The following is a 5,271-nucleotide window of genomic DNA, read 5'->3' as shown; positions in this document are numbered from 1 at the left end:
TATATATACTTTTACTGTAAAGACACTGATTTAAATGACACCGTAAGCATCGCCACAGCAAATACAAATGTGTCATAAACAAGGCAATTAATAACCATGATGTGTAATTCTGCATCGTGCATAACATCGTGACCCAAATGCAATAGTCGTAATACTTGTAAGATAGCTATTGCTACGTGTGTAACTAGCGGATATAAATGTTTTATTTATACAGCACAGACCATTGTTGTTATATTGCAGCAATATTGCGATGTTGCTGCAATGTAACAACAATGATCTGTGCTGTATGGGTTATAAAAAATAAAGTAAGTTTGAATTAATCCATTGTTGTTATATTGCAGCAATATTGCTGCAATGTAACAACAACGATCTGTGCTGTATGGGTTGAAAAAGGAAGTAAGTTTGAATTAATCCATTGTTGTTACATTGCAGCAATATTGCAGCAACACCGCAATATTGCTGCAATGTAACAACAACGGTCTGTGCTGTATGGGTTGAAAGAGAAAGTAAGTTTGAATTAAGCCATTGTTACATTACAGCAATATTGTGGCAATATTGCGATGTTGCTGCAATGTAACAACAACGGTCTGTGCTGTATGGCTTGAAAAAGAAAGTTTTAATTAATCCATTGTTGTTACATTGCAGCAATATTGCGGCAATATTGCGATGTTGCTGCAATATTGCTGCAATGTAACAACAACGGTCTGTGCTGTATGGATTGAAAAAGAAAGTAAGTTTGAATTAATCGATCAGTCTGATCTAATCTTAGAATGGGCGGATCTCAATATTTTCCTATCTACGATCCTTTCCAAGCAACAATCACAAATTCGTCTCTCGCGTCCTTCCTCCGCCGTCAAGTTTTAATGGTTTTAATGACGACGTTGCGTAAACTTGCCTGTCGGCAACAACCGATCACCTCCTGCTCGATAGCATTAATGCATATTTAACGACGCGACTTTCGAAAACGCGCCCGTCCTTTCACCAAATTCGATCGCGTTCCTCGTAAGCGGTCGAGGAATTATATATATTGTATATGTGTAGTATATAATACACCCCAGAAAACACCAAATAACAGTTACATAACTGTTAGTTACAATTTCCCATTCAGCAATATAACTGTTACATGTTATGTAACAGTTATATTGCTGAATGGGAAATTACAACTAACAATTATATAAATGTTACTTGATGTTTGCTGGGACCATGTATATTTCATTCAGCCATGGTGCTAACGCCCGGCCTCGAATATTATTCATTCGAGGATGATTTCTTCGTCGCATTCCAGGCAGCGCGAAAGGCCGCCCCGACCTTTCCCCCGACGACGACCGTCCTCGGACCCCCCCGCGATTACGCCACTGCGGGGTGCCCGCGGCATCAGTATGTCAGGGTATACCTCTATGGGCACGCATACCTCATACGCATGCAGAATTCCGCGAAAGGAGCAATGATGTAAAAAAGTTGTCCGTGTTATTTCCAGCGGTAGAAAATTCGCATTTCGTTGCAAAGACACTTTAGACGTACCCTGAATGTAGGGCTTGACTAATTTAAATTTTTACGAGCACAGAGTATGTGATTATACCCAGGATAAAGAATATGAACAGGTAAAAATAATAATTCCATAGGTTCCTATAAAGTTTTTTTTTTTTTTCGCAGAGGATCTCCATCGAGATATTTGTCTTTAAAGTTAAAATTTGCCAAGTATTTTTCTCAATAAACTTTTATATCGCTCTATCGTGTGTGGATTTTATTAATTTTTAATAATTATTTTTATGTGTTAAGTAAAGAGATCTTTAAAATGTATATAGTGAGATGGAGATTTTTTGATACCACGTGACGAAGAGTCAGGGACGACCACCTATAACTCTTTAAATTTAAAAATTTTGACTGAAATTTTGAAGTCGTAGGTTTTTTATTTTTAAATGTGTTTTAAATTTTTTTCACATATTTTTAAAAAAAGGGTACTCCTTCTCTCGTCAAAACTATTTTTGAGAAAAATACATTTGATCGATAGAAAGTAAATGATGTTAATAAAATAACGAGAATGAAAGATGTTATAGAAAAAACTTTTATAGGAACTTATAGGGATTATTTTTACTTGCTTTGCTTGCTTCCCAAGAGATTGCCCATTTTTATCGAAACACCTTATATATTAAAAACGTAAAGAGCAATCAATAATACATAGGAAGCGTAATGTCATGTGTGAAAAATAATCTCAAATATAAAATACGTAAAAATTTTTTTTTCTCTAAGGAAGTCTTAATTTTGAAAAAAAACATGTTCTAAATTTTCCGGAAATGTTTTGCTATATAAAGTTAAACATTTTTCAGCAGTATTTTAAAATTCTACGTATCTAGAAATTCGTCACTGTTGATTAAGAAATTCTTTTTATTAATGAGGTGTTATTTATCTTTCAATCTTACGTTTAATCTTTTACGTATATCAAATGCGATTATAGGTAGCCAACTCATGTCAGATAAAATTCTGAGTCACGATTCACAAATGTTTAGAAGAAAACGCTAATTCAAACATGTATGTATGTGTGTGTGTCTCCGAAATGTTAATTTCATAAAATTCATTAAATCAGTTCTGACATTTACTTTATAATTTTATTAAAATCGCGCCAATATATTAGTTCTTTTTTACGTGTTTTTTTATTATTTAGTTTTTTATTTAGTTATTTTTATATATATTTAATTATTTTTTATTTAATTATTTTTACATATATTTAGTTATTTTTTTTTTAGTTTCTTTTAATAAAAAGAATCTGAGCTACCAGTAACAATAAGGAGTTTTTTGAAAACTAAAATTATTTTAAAGACAATAAAATTATTTTATAAACAAAATGATTTGAATCTTAATAAGGAATGGATAGGAGAATTTTTCGGAAGAATGAGTATAAGATACAAGTTCAAAATGAACTTTGCCGAATACGTCGAGTCACGTTGAGTCCTTTCTACATTTTGCGCGTTGGCTTTACATAAATACCTGTGCGACAGGTTTGATTGCGCAGCTGTGCAACTAAAATGCATAAATTCACTATAATTTTATCGTTAATCGGGCCAATCCACGCTAATCCACTCGTTGCTCGGCTCTACTTTAATCCAAGTCGACAGCCGCGAGTCTTTTATTACTAATAACGGTCACCGCGAGAATTATTCTGACAGTTTAGGCGATTTAAATGATTAACGATGCGAATTGTCACTCGACAAAATACGTAGCATCATCGGCAAGAATGCTCTAGAATGCATTTATTCAAAAATAAAATACTGGAACGACGAGAAGAACACGATTCTTCGAGAGAGAACTTATTCAAAAATTCCTAAAAAAAAAAAAAAATTTTTTTAACCAGCATGTGGCTACCAGAGACTCCGGAAACAATAAAATCGACAATAAATAACGACCATTGGCCATCGGTTAGCCCGGTGCATTGTATCTAGGGACCTGCAATGGGCCCGCGCCTCGATATAAGTGGCATGTATATGTGTTATATGGTGTGTGTATATGTATATGTGTGTGTGTGTGTGTGTGTGTGGTATCCTTGCACGGGCGCCACCGCGTCGCCAGCGCTCCGAGAGTTCTGGCGACAGTCCAACACGAGCGGTCGCGTGATACGCGTCTCGCGTGCCCTCGTCTCGCGCGCTAATCGTCCGTTACGCGCGACTGACAGTTGACTTGACAGTTGACCGGCTGATCGGCCCGCGAGGCCGAGGATCCGCGAGCCCGGAGGCGCAGCTGTTTCGCGCCAACGATTTATCTCCTCCCCCTCCTCCTCCCCGCGGTCGATATCCCGCTTCGATTTGCCGCGCCGATCGACGAAATCGAGAGTCGCTTGCTTCGCTTTCGAAGCGAGAGGAGTCACGCGAAGGATCGCGTGCACGGGAGGATCGTCTTCTGTCACGACGATCGTAATAGCCGCGCTGCGATTTAAATACGTCGCGGCCTGAAAAACTCCCGGAGTCGATCGTCGAAGTGATAAATCCTGGTGCTCGATGACACAGGACATAGTGAAGAAATAATGCGACGACAGCCACAATGAACGTTCCGATCGTGGCAGGGGACATCGTCGACGATGGCGGCTTCAACCGGCCGCGATTCGTTCGGGTAAGTGATGTATATGTGTGTGTACTACCGATCGTTCCTTCATTCGAATTTCACGGTCTCGTAATTTTGAATCGACGGACTTATCGCGCGCCTCAAGGATGATCGTTAAATTCCCGGCGCGAGATTAAATTCCGCGTCGTGCAAGTTTTCCGAACGGTCGTCGATTTTCATCGATTATTTTCATCGATCTGCCGGATGATGATCGCTGTCAAAGACCCGTGCGTACTTTCACTTTCGTTTCTATGTAACGATGTGCATTCAGGGTCGCATTTACCGTTAAACTAAACGCTACCGTCTGTTGCTGAAATCCATTTTTCCTGCGTTTCGTTGATGAGCCACATTTAGCGATAATTAAAATATAAATTAATTAAGATATAAATTAATTAACAATATAAATGCGACTCTCTCTTGAACACACGTGACGAAGACGAAAAGGTAATTTTCATATGGAAAGTAGATGAGATAAGTTTGACGTAATTTTGTGTTAACGTAAAACGTGCGTCAGAAAATCAGACGTGACGATAAAATTCAGGGGACGAGGAGAAATTAAATTTTTTTTTATTTGTAACGCTACGCTCATACATAATGAGGATCCTTCGTGCACAAGTGCGATATCATTGTGCAAAGAAACGTACGACGTATTAAACACACGTGTGTCGCATGCGGATCTTAAAGTTTCAACCAACATCCGAATAAAGTTACATTATATGGAACTCGTGGCCGTAACAATTTTAATCATAATTCAAACCATAAGAGACAAATTTAATAGACTAATAATGGAAGAAATCATTTGAATCATTTTATCGAAAATTTTGAATCAATTTTAAATAATTTTATCAAAAATTATAATTCTCCTCTCTTTTTTTTAATTTTCTTTACATATTCTTCTCCGAAATAAAATATTTTGGATATTCTTTCGTATTTTTGTACATATATTTTATATATATTTGTTTTTCATAAAAAAATAACATTTTATTTGGATAAAAATTAAAAAATTATTTTGAAATAAAAATCTTGTACATGTGTGAAATTCTATATTTTTTTCTGTTTGCATTATTTAATACATTCTCTCTAATTTTTTAACTTTTTTAAAATGCTTTAAACAAAACATTTTTTTCCGGAATAAAATACTTTGAATATTTTTTTAATTTTTATAGTGACAGAAAGCGT

This window comes from Camponotus vicinus, unplaced genomic scaffold (genome assembly GCF_025532165.1).
Source record: "Camponotus vicinus isolate PSW18456_S1 unplaced genomic scaffold, iyCamVici1.0 SCAF_11, whole genome shotgun sequence".
In the NCBI taxonomy this organism is placed as follows: domain Eukaryota; kingdom Metazoa; phylum Arthropoda; class Insecta; order Hymenoptera; family Formicidae; genus Camponotus; species Camponotus vicinus.
The sequence above is the reverse complement of the archived record's forward strand: the minus strand, read 5'-3'. Positions refer to the sequence as shown.